Source organism: Mus caroli, unplaced genomic scaffold (genome assembly GCF_978045245.1).
Source record: "Mus caroli unplaced genomic scaffold, Mus_caroli_1 scaffold_18, whole genome shotgun sequence".
In the NCBI taxonomy this organism is placed as follows: domain Eukaryota; kingdom Metazoa; phylum Chordata; class Mammalia; order Rodentia; family Muridae; genus Mus; species Mus caroli.
This window is the reverse complement of record NW_028227273.1, coordinates 41924223-41938703: the sequence shown is the minus strand read 5'-3', so window position 1 is coordinate 41938703 and position 14481 is coordinate 41924223. Positions and strand designations below refer to the sequence as shown.

Below are 14481 nucleotides of genomic sequence, written 5' to 3'. Positions count from 1 at the left end.
TAGGACGTGATTACATCCTAGACTTGGCCTTGGGCCATCTCCTCCCTATTTAGACAATAAGACTAAATCATCCACTTTATTACAAAGGACCAGAACAATAACTATGTGCCATTTCTGACTCATTCTGAGGTAATGAATATCTAATGAACACATCCAGTCATGAGCTATTAAGAAGTATTATTCTAGATACAGTCTAGACTAGAACACAATATATACGCATATTTATATAGATTTATATAAATATGTGTATGAACGTTATAGTGTATGAACGCATTTTATAGAACAACATATATGCATATTTATGGTATATAGGATATTTATGTGTGTGTCTGTGTGTTATGAATATGTCAGTGAATAAAAACAACTTGTTTTTTTTTTTTTAGGGAGTGTTAAATAAATCAAGACATTTGTTTCTTCACTGTTTTTATGGGCAGTTGGCTCACTGGTTAGATGGACAATTCCTTTCTGGTTTTAGCTGCCTCTTCAGTTATAGCCACTGCTTGAGTAAGGAGGGGAGAGTGCCTGGTGGACTCAAACTGAAGCTTTCTCAGATAATGACCTTCCCTTTGCTCTTGAAGTCTATTCCTTTGGGACTGGATGTGTTCCTGTGACCTAGGTCCATAGGCTACTATCTCTTCAGATCTTTCCCTGGCTGCTGGATCTTTACCATGGTCCCTCTTCCATGAATCATGTTGTAGTTCCAACAATACTAGTAGTTGCACCAAGGAGCACGTGCAACCCTGGCTTCCAACGGGAGGTAGGAGGGTCTGCTTTATTCTTCATTCAGTAATGAGTGAATGTCCCAGATAAAGCAGATAAGCCAAATGGAGTTGTTCTTAATTAGAGTTATTGAAGGATGACATTGCTATTTTCTAATCTACTCAAGAGACAGTGTGCTACTGACTATGAAAGAAGAAAAGGATTCAGATATTAGCAGTTCAACTCTTACGTCTGTTACCATTGTGCAATGTGACCTCAGGTCAAGTATTTATTGTATAAGTATGTGGTAGTGTATATATATGTGTGTGTGTGTTGTGTTCTAACTGGTTCTCAGAAAGTCACAGAAGCTGCATCTCAGGTTCATAGCTGACTAGATATTCACCTTCCATCTGTGTAGCATTGCTGGTATTCTTTGTCTGGGTCCAAAGAAACATCTAGCTGTGTGTAGAGATTTATACACACACACACACATATATATATGTGTGTGTGTGTGTGTGTGTCTGGTGGTATGCAAATGGACATGCCCGTGTACACATGTACAGAAGCTAGAAGATGTTGGGAGTCTTCCTCCATCACTATCTCTAAACACACTATCACAGGGTCTCTTCCTGGCCTACAAGCTTCCATCACCTCATATTTTACTTGAATGCTAAGATTACAGGCACAGAAGGTGATGTGCTTTGTGCCTTTTTCTTTCACAGCTAGTACTCTGAGCAGTACCCTCAGAACTGTGGCCCAAGCGATTTTTCAGCTACAGTTTAGAAATTTTCAATTAGAACATTTCTAAGGCTTCTTTTATTCCAAAGATATATAACTTGGTAATTTGAGTGAGAATTCTGGAATTTTGGTATCTATAAAATACACTGAAATATGTGTTTTTGTTTTAATTCCATGTGTGGGCTTTGAGGATGTTCCTAACTGTCCACTTGAGCTGACTATGATTTGGCTTGTGCTCTAGCAGGGGTGTGATTTTTCCAGATGAAGATAGATTTTTGCAATTGTCTGGTGTTTGAAATTCTGGGGTCTTTTCAGAGGGTATATAATGTTACAAGAACAACGGTGTGGCTTTTGCTGGTCAGTTGGTTGTTGTTTGTTGGTTGCTATTGGTCGCAGTTTGTTAAGTAGTTGGCAAAGATTAAACAATCAGAAGAAATGACATATTCTGAGGGTAAAGTTCAAACTTGGTCCAATAAACTTGATACTTCTTATCTTTAGACTTAAAGATAACATTGCCCCCTTTTCTACTCCTGACTTTATTCAGGTATATTTTTCTTTTTCCTATCGAATGCTAGGGTGTTGAAAGAGTGGGATAAAGGGGCTAGAGAAGGATAGAAGAAAGAAGAACCCACAAAGTAGAAAAGACAAGTTACAGGTGGGAAACCGTGGTTTTCTGGGTCTTGAACCGTTATAGTGTATGAACAAGAGGCTGTTTGTCATATCTTCCACCTGAACTTACCAAAGCTGGAGAACACTCATCCTATTTGCCACATACAATATTCCCAACCAGATGAGCTTCTACTCTGGATTGCATTCTTGAAAAAGAAGCATGTTTGCTTTATTTCAGAAGCTCCCCAAATGAACTGAGAAAACCCAGGCAGCATTGCAGCTGTGCAAGCTGGTAAAGAAGCACTGTAGGCTTTTATTTAGACTTGAGTGCTTCAGTCTCCATTCTAGCCTACCAACTAGAGGTAGGGGAGAAAGAAGGTTAATAGAAAAAGTGATTCTCGAACTGGTTAGAAAGAACTGGTAGTTCTTTGTGGCAATTCTACTATTCATTGTCAGAATACCAGCAGTCTGGACCAATACCAAACACCAAATATGAATCAGTAGTGGTGGCACGATCCAGTATAAATGGCAAGACTCTGGGGAATTGGCACAAGTCAGCAGAAAGCAGCCGTCAGTAGCCAGAAGATCACACAAAATTCTTAGGTGTATTTCTCTCTACAAAGTTTTGATTGTTGATGGGTGTGTTGTATGTCTTCTATAATATTTGTACTATTTGGACATGGAAATTTCTGCAGCCTGAAAAGTGTAGCTTGGTTTAAAGTTCAGATCAAGAGGACTATGCTTCTGTTCTACAGTAAAGAAAGGGAAGAACAGATCTTCCCCAATGTGATTCCGGGTGTAGTCATGCTCTATAACCACAGTGACTATGGCCCAGGATTGTGCCCAGTTAAGACTGAAGAGTGAAACACAGTAGAACAGCATCACAGGTTCTTATAAAAGAGGTATAACCAGGCACCCAGGTCTGTGCAGAATCCAGGGAAGGATACCCTACAGCTCAAACTGTAGAGTATTGGGAACCCACCAAAGTGCTGCTCACAGCAAAGATGATAAAAACTGGGAGCTTTCCTGAGACTTCTGCAATTGCTCTGCAAACACAGACCAACTGTTTCCCTGTTGTCATTTCTTCTAATGAACCAAAGATGTCCATAGGATCTTGTCTCCAAAAATATGAAAACTGAAAAAAAGAAAGAAAGAAACACACCAGGAGAGTATTTTTGATTTTGTCAACATGTATTTGAATTTTCAAGAGAAAAATCTCTAATCAGACCTTGTGGATTGATAATGTCGATTGAAAAATCACAAATAAGTTGAAGCCAATTAATCCAAAATGCCCCCATAGCTATATTTTCCTAATATCAACCCATGGCTCAACAATTTAAAAGAAACTGAGTCATGTCAATTTTAAGACATTTGACTTCGGTAATAATATTTATAAGTAGTCTATGTTTTACATATGATTAATGACATCATTTTGATTTTTGAATAAACTATATAAAAAGATTTCTAAATGCATGCAAACCTGACCCACAGTAGATTTTACAATGTTGTCACTGATGACCCTTTGAGCCAGATAGCCCATTTTTATGAGGGACCTAGTGCCTATCAGTGCCTAGTATTATATGAATCTTCTTTGATCAATTCTGTATACCAGCTTTAATAATCCAGACTATCTCCAGACATTCTCAGTATCCATTGATAGGCATGCCTAACCTAACCCCCAATTGAGAAACACTGGTATATAGAAACTAAACAAGCCATTACCCCAATCCTATAATACTGAAGAATCAAAGAGGATTCTGTTAAAAATATAAATGGATTAGTAGTTGGATTCATCCTATATTCTATATTGTTAACCTTATCAATAATTGTATAGATTGATGCAAGTTGAGGTTGGTTCTAAAATAAATTTTATTGCTTTTTTCAAATTCTCTAGTAGTACATTATTATATAGTACTGTATAAGAAATGATATATTTTTAATGTGACAATTATTATAAAGAAACCTCTCTATCTCCCTCCAACTCATACTTATCATGCTGCCAACAACATGCTAAGGCTCCAGTGAGAGGATTGTCCCAACTGTTCTTCATCTTACCGTGGCATGCCTACCAAGAACAGTGGTCACACACTCAGAGTGAAAAGTGAATTGTGTGATAGCATGGGAAACCTGTGAATGAGGCTCAGTTTCACATTTCTTACCATGCCTTTACTCTAAGTAAATGAACTTGTGTGCCTTTCCTTGCTATTTGTTTTCCATACTCCCCATTGCCTTCCAGCTCTGTGGCTATCTCAAGGTAGATAGATGCTTTAGAACTTGATGAATTGATTGGATCTGTTTGTTGATCTTGCAGTCAGCAGTGGGTGTATGCTATAGAATATTAGCATCCTCTGTTCCTTCTTCTTGTACCCTGGCTTGATTTCTTTACAGATATTCTGCTCTAGTCCATTCACTGTATGGTGAAGACTTTGGTACTTCCATTAATCTTAGAGGAGCTTAGAACTAACTAGCACCAAAGAGTTTCAGTGTAGGAAACTGGGGACAGTAGTGTGAAAAATACCTGTCATTTCTGAGTCTAATGCCATGTTAATAAAACCACTGCCCCTAGATATTAGAGAAACATGTTCAACTCTAATTTATTTTTCTAATTCTTCTAAATTGGCTTTTTAAAAAATAACTTTCGTTATATTTTAAAACTTCAAACAAGGACCTGTTTCCTACAGAACTTAATTATCTTTCAAACTTAATCACAGAAGGGAAGGGTATGAAAGTGCACAATAAAATCCAAAGGAAAGAGAAGGAGAAAGCTAATGTTAATGGTCATGTTAAAGCTGATAGGTGAGTTTGTAAACCTGTAGAGCCTTTGGGTCATTGTCTCTCTAATAATGGGCTGAGGTCTGCCTCAAAGGGTGAATGACAGAGTAGAGACAGGGCCTCCTAGAGACTGGTATTTGCATAATGTAAGTAGTTGTGAGTTGGCCCTAATGATAATTGTAATAAGCAATTCTAACTAGTGGTAGTTTGGAGATGACCTTGACATTAACTCTACACTTTCAGGTCCAAAGAGTCAGACTTAAGTAGAATCATTAGGATTCTGAGCTGTGTTGGTATTCTGGAATGTCAGTCAAACTCTGCTAAACTCTCTTACTGTTTTAGGGAGTACTGACAATTTTCATAGATTTGCTCCTATGTCAGACATAGCGCAATGGTTTGAGTGGAGTCAGAAGCTAAGCTGATGCTGTTCTCTGCCCTGTTGATATTTCCCTAATAATTTGTTCTCTACAAATCCTCTAATTGTATTAATTAGTCTTCACTGCATAACAAAATTCCTACAACTTGGAAAATTAAAAACAGTTAATTATTTCTTTCAATTCTGTAGGTTCATTGCAATAATAAACTGGCATCATGCATGTAGCAGCCATCACCTAAGAAGTTGGCTGGGGCTAGAATGTGCTTTAGAGACTTCATTCAAATATCAGCTGTCCCATTTGGAATCTTTCCTAAAGGGGATGACTGGCATCGTCTCATGTATCTACCACCTATCAGCTACCATCTACCTATTGCGCATCTATCCACCAATGCATTATGTATATGGATGTGTCTATCATATAGTATCTGCCACTTTCATACGTACCATAATATATTCACTTTCCTTTCTTTCTTCCTTCCTTTCTCCCTTGTTTATTCAGTTGAGCCTTGCTGCCTTACCCAGAGGTTGGATCCCAACTAGGCAAATATAGAACCTACATAACTTCTAAAGTTATACACATTCCTTCTATCACTTTCTAATAAATCATAGAAAGGCATAGAACCAGGCCAAATTAATGAGAAAAGAAGACACTTTGATCTATCAATTAGAAGAAAGACATATATGGATATGTATGTGAGTATAAAATGGCGGATAGACTTACAATCTTTTCTTTCACTCCATTTTCTCCCTGTCTTTCTTTCCTTATTTTATATTTCAAATAAGTTAGACTACTTCCTTGGTGATAAGGGAGCTGTGAGTCATCATTTTCTTTCGGTATATTTATAACACAAGACATAGTTATGGAGAATGTACAGGACTTGAAATGGATGGCAGAAATACTCTTGGAAGTCTGAAACAGAGCTCTCTTGCCTTTTTAACCTCAGCTTTTTCAACAATCACATATGTCTTTTTAACTAGGAATAGGCTTCACAAAGTCAAAACCTGATGATGTATCCTGGTGCCATAAGCTCCATCCTTGTGTCAGACTGGGTCATATGTAATAAGATGTAACAACACTGACTGTTAACATACAACATCTTCCTAGTACTCAAGAGACTGCACAAAAAGAACTGAGAATTCCAGCTCAGTTTTGAGCTATGTATTAAGTTGGAGGCCAGCAAAGACAGCATTGTAAAACTCAGTTTCAAATCAACAATCTTAATGAATTCTCATCAGTTTCTGTGAAGTCGTGTCTTAAAAGTCATCTATTGTGACCCTAAGTCCAATTAAAGATAGTTTAATTTGGGAAACATCAAAATTATTCTGAGATTAGTGTCAGCCACCCTAGTCTATTGCAAACACGAAAATGGGAATATATATAGCACCCTGATATAGCTATCTCTTGTGAGGCTATGCCAGTGCCTGGCAAATACACAAGTGGATGCTCACAGTCATCTATTGGATGAAACACAGGGCCCCTAATGAAAGAAATAGAAAAAGTACCCAAGGAGCTAAAGGGGTCTGCAATCCTATAAGAGGATCAACAATATGAACTAACCAGTACCCCCTCACCCCCTGCCCCAGAGCTGTGTCTCTAGTTGCATATGTAGCAGAGGATGTTCTAGTGGGCCATCAATGGGAGGAGAGGCCCTTGGTCTTGTGACGATCATGTGCCCCAGTACAGGGGAATGCCAAGGCCAGGAAGCAGGAGTGGGTGGGTTCGGGAGGAGGTCAGAGGGAGGGTATAGGGGACTTCCGGGATAGCATTTGAACTGTGAATGAAGAAAATATCCAATAAGAAAAAAATTCTGAGATTAGAGTCAGCCACCCTAGTCTATTGCAAATATGAAAATGGGAATATTAATTTAAGTTTAAAACTGGAAATAGCTTCTGAATTTTTCTTTAAATATTAACAACTGATGGTAGAGGTTTATGTTTTATTTTGGCTCTGTCTAGTACAAGTAGACTGGATTTATTAGAAAATTTTTACCAGAAAAAAGCTGTCACTTCTTCCAATTTGCTCACCTATAGTGCAGCAGCTACAGACAGAGAATAATTATATGTTGGTGGTGTGACTGGGCTTATTGAGCCACATGCCGGTGCTAAAATTCCATCAGAAGGCTTTTCCTATTCTTTCTTGAAATGTCACATTTTCCAGTGCAGAGTGAACATTTAAAGGGATAGATCCTGCTGGCCTCCCTGAAGGACAGCCTTGTCCAATACATACAGAGCAACCACTGATTCTCTGCAGGCCAACTCTTGTGTATGTCAGGAGGGCTTTTTAAAAATGTAAGCATATTATTGTCTAATATTGTAGGGCATTTTTTTTTATTGTCAACGCTTTTGGCCACGTGATTTTGGCAACACTAATAGGTCTACACATGGTGACCCGGAAGAACTTTAACAGAAGTTTAAATGGATTTTCTGATATAACAAACCCAGGTCTACTGCAATGTGGTGAAGTCCTGGGGCTCTGAAATCTTCATTTGCAAGCACACCCCTAGTACCTCAGGTTATTCAGGAAGGGATAACATTTGTGTGATTATTCCTTCTGAAAATACCTATACTGTGCATTTTTACATGAATTTTACTTGTGTAAATTAAACTTCTGACATAAAATTCATATCTAGTTTCTAGTAGGCATAATTCTCATGTGTTTGCCCTAGATAGCGTTAAATATTGCTTTCATTGTAAAAATAAATAAATAAGCCTAGATGTCCATTAACAGATGAATGTATTTGAACATGTAGAATTTGAATTTGAATGCTAGAATATTTTTAGCCATATAAGATAAAATGAAATTTGAAATCAGATGCTTACAACTAGAAAGCCATGTGTCCATGAAGTGTTATGTTGGAATTTTGATGGAGATTGCATTGAATCTAGAACCTGCTTTTAACAAAATGAATATTTTTACTATATTAATTTCACCAATTCATGAACATGGGATTCTTCTGTTATCTTCTTCAATGCTTAAAATTTTTATCATACAAGGTTTTCAATTGCTTGTTTAGCATTATTCCAAGATTTTTTTTGAACTGTTATTTCCCTTGAAGTCCATTTGCCATTTGTATATAGGAGGGTTACTGATGTCCGTGGAATAATTTTCTATTAAGTTACTTTGCTGAAAGTGTTTACCAGGTGTAGGAGTTTCCTGGTAGAATTTTTGGTATGTAAATATACCAAAATTTTGGTAAACAATCACATCATCTGCCAATAAAGTTATTTTGACTTCTCCCCTTCCTATTTGCACCCCCTTGCTCTCTGTTAATGGCTATCTTGTTCTAGTTAAGACTTTAATTATATATTGAATAGGTGTAGAGACAATGGACTTTTGTCTGGTCCCATATTTTAGTGGAAATGCTTTGATTTTTCTCCTCATTTGTATTGATGTTGGCTGTTGGCTTGCTATAAATAGTCTCTTTTTCTGAGGTATGTCCTGTCTATGTCTAGTCTAGTAACAGAACAATATCTGACTGCATTTAAGGCCTACTACAGGAGAAGGAACCCATCCCTAATACTGCTCAGGTGACTAACCTGATACTAGATAGCCCAGGAACCTAGGAGAAAGCCAAATATTGCTTTTCTGCTAAAGGAATGGAACAATAACATAACCCCTAAGGACACTCGTAGATCAGATCCTTGTTCTTCCACCATCAGATGAGTTTCCTCCTGCAGTAGATGGAAACAAATCCAGAGAGCCATAGTCAGAAAAGAAGCAGAAAGTGAGAGAACTTGGAATATCAGTCCTAAATGGAATGTCTTCATCCAATTCCTCCCACCTCCATCTTCTGACCCAGGGAACACTGAGGACGAGTAAGCTGAAAGATTACTAGAGACAGAGGGAATGGAGCCCAGCAAGTAAACAAAGCAAATAAAGGAGATAATACTAACACACATACGAACTCACAGAGGCTGTCACAATTAGCACAGGGATTTTGTGGATCTTAATCTTGTGTGATCCTAGCACAGAGAAAAGCAGTGGACATAGGCTCCTATCTCTAACAGAGAAACGCTCCCCAGCTCATAACCACTTGCCAATAGAAACCTTTCTGTCTGCAATGGACTCTCACTGGGGATACAAGCCACTCTTAAGGCATATCCCATGCCCAGCAGTCTCTGTCTAATACAACATGAGCTCAATGGAATCTTTGGAGGTTCTTTGTCCCATTATGTTTTGTCAGGGCTTTGGGTTTTTCTTTCTATCCTTATAGGTCCTTTGGGTATATAATGTCCTCCTGTTTTGTGTGAGTGTTTTGTGGTATTCTTGTGTGTATCTGTGTTTATTTTTGTTTATTGTTCTTCTCTGGCTCTTATGTTCCTAGTCTGTTTGTATGCCTTTTAGTTTTTATTTTATTATTTAGATGCTTGTTTGCTTTCTAAGGAAAGACAGAAAAGATGTGTATTCAGATGGAAGAAGAGGTTGGGAAATCATGGAGGAGTTGGTGGTGGGAAAACCATAATTAGAATATATGAAAACGAACTATTTTCAATAAAAGAAAACTGGAAAAAAAGAAAGGAAAACAATGTGTTAAGTTGGACAACCAGCCTCAGAGAAACAAATGCCTTATTCCCTCTAATGTGTGGAGTATAGCTTTCTATTAAAATTAAAAAAAATATTTACTGTGTGTATCTATTCCTGTGTATGCAGGTCTCTGTATGTCTATACATGTGTGTGACAGCCACAAATTGATATTATATGCTTCCTCTGTGTCTCATCTCTTACTTTTGAGACACTGTCTCTGTCTCTTACTGAATAAAGAGCTCACCAGCTGTATGAGAGGTCCTAGAATCTGCCTGTCTTGTGGGATTATGGGTACATGTCGCCTCATGAAGGTTTTTATGTTTCTACATATGTTCTGAAGACAGAATTCATGGCCTTGTCTTGTGCAACAAGTACTTTATCCATTGAGCCCTCTCCCCAGGCCACTGTAGTTCCTATGTGTATATTTACATATGTGTCGCTGTTTACAAACTAGAATGGGGGTCCATGAGGAGGAGACAGGAGGCTTTAAGTAATGTGTGAGGATGGTAATAGAGCACGCACCATATAAAGGTGGAAAAGGAAATTGTGGGCAGAAGGAGACACACTGAGAAGGGGACAAAGGGGTAGCAGAGAAGATTTGGAGGTAAGGAAGCCTGTGTATTCTATATTAATTAAAAAGTCAAACTAAAGAATACCTATAAAGGAAGTAGATAAGGCCAGTTAAATAGACAAGGACAATGTACATGGCAAAAAAAAAAAAAACAGAATTAAATGTTTATTTACTAATCAATATTTATTAAATGAGAGAAAATTTAAATGAATATAGTTTCAAATTTAAGGGTACAAACACCTGTAGGTATAGTAAAGTATATTTGAAAACTAAAATTGGAATAAGTTTATTAATGTAACTTAAGTATATGTTGAAGCAGAGGTCTATAGAAAACTTTAAAAAAAAACTGACAGCTAGGAAGTAAAATGTTCGTCATGAAAGTATTAAGAGGTCTGGACTTTTAACTGTCTGAATTTCTGACTGGAGGATTAAGAATTCTCACGTGAGTTTCTTTTTGAAGTAGCCATGGTTTAGTAACAGTAAAATGAAACCTTAGGAGTCCACTTCGGAGATGACACTTGCTGGAGAGGTGCATAAGGCAGAAAGACTTTACTCTTTGGCATGCAGAGCTGTGTGGCTGGCTCTGGTAGTGGGACTTGGTGCTTTGAGAGGTCTTTCTGTCACATGACTCAGCTTAACTGACTTCTCTCTACCTAACTGTCAGTGTTCACCCTAACTGAAGCAGTGCAGTAAATGCTGGAAATGGGCCTTCCCAGAGCAGCAGGTCAGGGTAAGCCACTGCAGCAGGGAGAAGCTTGTGAAAGCCACAAGTTTTATCAGTTGTCTGGTCACATATGTACATACAACCACCAATGTGTCATTAATAAATGAGAATTATCTTAGCCTCACTCTAATAATGTATGTATGTATGCATGTATTTTTCTTGAACTTTGCTTGTATGAACACAGAATTTTTCATCAAAATTTCAGCATTTCTATAATATTTCCTGAATTCTGATTTAGCTAGCATTATGACGAAACACATTTATCCACTTAAACACAGTATCCAAGGAGCTAAAGAGATCTGCAACCCTGTAGGTGCAACAACATTATGAACTAACCAGTACCCCGTAGCTCTTGACTCTAGCTGCATATGTATCAAAAGATGGCCTAGTCGGCCATCACTAGAAAGAGAGGCCCATTGGACATGCAAACTTTATATGCCCCAGTACAGGGGAACGCCAGGGCCAAAAAATCGGAATGGGTGGGTAGGGAATTAGGGGGGGGGGTATGGGGGACTTTTGGGATAGCATTGGAAATGTAATTGAGGAAAATACGTAATAAAAAAAATATTAAAAAAATACAAACCTTGGAAGGCTGATACTATTTGGTCATCCCTATAACCTTAGAAATCTTTAGGGTAAACTAGGAAGACTGTGAATTCACACCTGAATTCAACTTCATTGTCACACAGTTTCTCAACTGTAGCAATAGTACCAATAATTAATATAAATTTTTAAAAAACAGTGTTTTTGTTACCTCTTCTCCTCTCTTAACTTATGGATATGACGTTTTTATTTTGAATATCACACATTTTAATTGCAAGGCTGGGAAGCAGTTATTTAAAAGACATCTCCAACGAGCTGGTGGTTCTATTCATGTATTAAGAATATCCAACTTTACTGTCTTTAAATGTTAAGGTTTTCTGTATTATGTGATAATATATGCTAGTGTACCCTCTAATCCTAAAAGAGGAGTCGGTGGGACAAGGATTGTCCCTCTGAGGTCAATCTGGACTATATTATATAAATTCTTAATCCAAGTGAATACTATCAGATAACAATGACATCATGGCACCCATTTCCTTGTTCTGTGATCAGCATCATTTAAAAATTGAAAAACACACATGTACAGTAAGAGCCCTTCAGTGCCACTTTACAATTAGGCATTTTTAGGTTGTATAAAAGAAATTCATTGCTTTGTGTGGCTATTTAAACTAAATTTTTCTTCATGCCAAGAATTTATCATAATGGCTAATTCTTTAAAATGAAATTATGATTCAGAGTATTAGCTCATCTTATTTCAGTTATTTCCTGCTTGGATGCTGTACTCTAAAACTATGAAAAACCTTTTGCTTCCCATTCTCAAGGAAAAGGGCTTTTCCTTATAAATGTGCCCCAGCTTTCTCCTGAGTTCATCTAACTCAGCAATATGCCTTCTATTCACCAGAAAGCTGAGGTCTCGTCTCTGAATTCTAAAGCCACCATTCCATATTTTACCTAGTTCTTGCATAACAACTCCTTCCTAACTTCCTTTGGTCAGGCAAATTCTTCTCAGAAAACAATTGCACTCAATAAATCCTCTGCATGGATGAAAAGCCTGATTATGGAGTCTTTCTCCTTTATAGAGATGGGAGTCCCCATCTCTATCCCTGAGCTAAGCTATTTTTTAGCAAACAGTTTCAAACATTATCAGTTCAGCCCCCATTTTATGTGAGGCTGACAAACCACATCCCACAATTCTGTTTCTTCTCACCTTCTTCTGATTTTTCAGTTGATATTTGAAATATTCTAAGATGATCAGTTTAGTAGAGATAAGGTAGACCAAACCAGGCTCTATAATACACAGAAATAGAGAAATATCTACCTCACAGAAGACTAATATAAAAATATTGTAGGCTGTTGAGTCTATATTTAGATTATGTTTTATAACTTTGCCTCAAAAGTTAAATTCTTGATCATAGTTTTTGTTTGCTTATAGTGGATAAATTGATCTGGATATATGTGTGTAGAGTCAATGAACTTCTACTGACTGAAGCAATTGATGCAGAGGCCATGACAGAAGCAGCTCCTCTCTCATCAGTATGAAGGGGATGTAAGGTCCAAGGACTCACAGGTGTCCCAGATGTGGAGTAAAAATTTGAAATCAGTGTTAGAGAAAGGGGTGGCCACGTCATAAAGTCCCTCAAAGATAAAATAGCTGTGGATAAAAAAGAAAGAAAGAAAGAAATTTAGAAGCCACACGCTTTACTTTGAAACTGTATTTTGTTGGAGAGAAAGTCAAAAGGACCTTATTCTGGTGTCAGAAAAGCATATAACACACAATCCTATTAATGGAAGATATTATTCCATGAGTCTCATATATCCCATTATGTACTTTAAACACTGCAATTCTAATTTTTGGAAAACACAATATCTCAGATTAAAGTTGATTTTGACAATGATTTTTATTTTTCTAAGTTTTTAATGACAAAGAAACAAAACAAAACCTCATGAACATATTAAATGTTGAGTGTTGTTGCTTACTTATGAATAAATTAGATAAGGAGTAGCTGCCTCCTTTCCAGTGGGACCATGTGGAACCCCAGGAGAGAATAAGCCCAATGTATCTATCATGTATTTAAAATCAGCATTAACCCAAATAAAAAGTTTTAATTTGTTTACTGTTTCTTCATATATACTAAAATATTCAGCAAAATATAAATAAGTAAATCAAAAATAATTATGGAGGCTATATAGAACATGTGTCCAGGATATATAATTAACCCACATGCATGGCTTCTTGAAGACTCTCTAGAGAAATAGAAAAGGTGCTGGTATATTTGTCAAAAGAAGCTCCTATCAGATTGATTTTTAAAAAAAAATTTTAAAAGACAGATGTCACACACAGCTAGCTGCACAGGGAAGGTTTCCTCTTCATTCGTGGTTCATTCACCAGGGAAAAATGTTGACACACCTTTGAATAGTCAGTCTCTGTTTTAGATATTAGAAAAATAATAATAAACTAGGTGTGTCTGTGTGTTGCACCAGGCACATGGGTTGTAGATACAAATGCACACATTTACCATGTGCATACATAAATGAAAATCTTTCTGATGTTTTATGGCAAAAGATAGTGTTGTTGATTTCTAAACTTGGAGCAACTCATTATGATTTATTTTTTATAAGAGCTGAGAGAGTCAGGTGCTTTGGGAAAGACCCCTTCCAAGCTACCACAAACTTGCAGGCAGAGCCAGCAGCACTGCACATGAAAAACCAGCCCCAGGCTTTTGTACTGCTTGGGTTCCTCAAGGTTGAGAGCAATTAAAGGGAACTCACAAAACAGCCCTCATAAGATAAACTAACACTGGACACAGTCTAGAAGAAAAGACTCATTGGGAAGTGTAAGTTTGTGCTCCCAGGAAGGCTTAAGGACAGCACAGTCAGGCCTCTACCCGCTTTGCCCCCAATCCCCCAGTGGCTGCCAGTTATGT

General features: G+C 37.4%; 1 protein-coding gene across 3 annotated transcripts in view; it reads left to right on the top strand.

Annotated features, from left to right (window-relative positions):
* The window catches only part of Kcnh8 (potassium voltage-gated channel subfamily H member 8), a 367560-nt gene that overhangs the window by 166292 nt on the left and 186787 nt on the right, over window positions 1-14481 (top strand). The window lies entirely within an intron of this gene.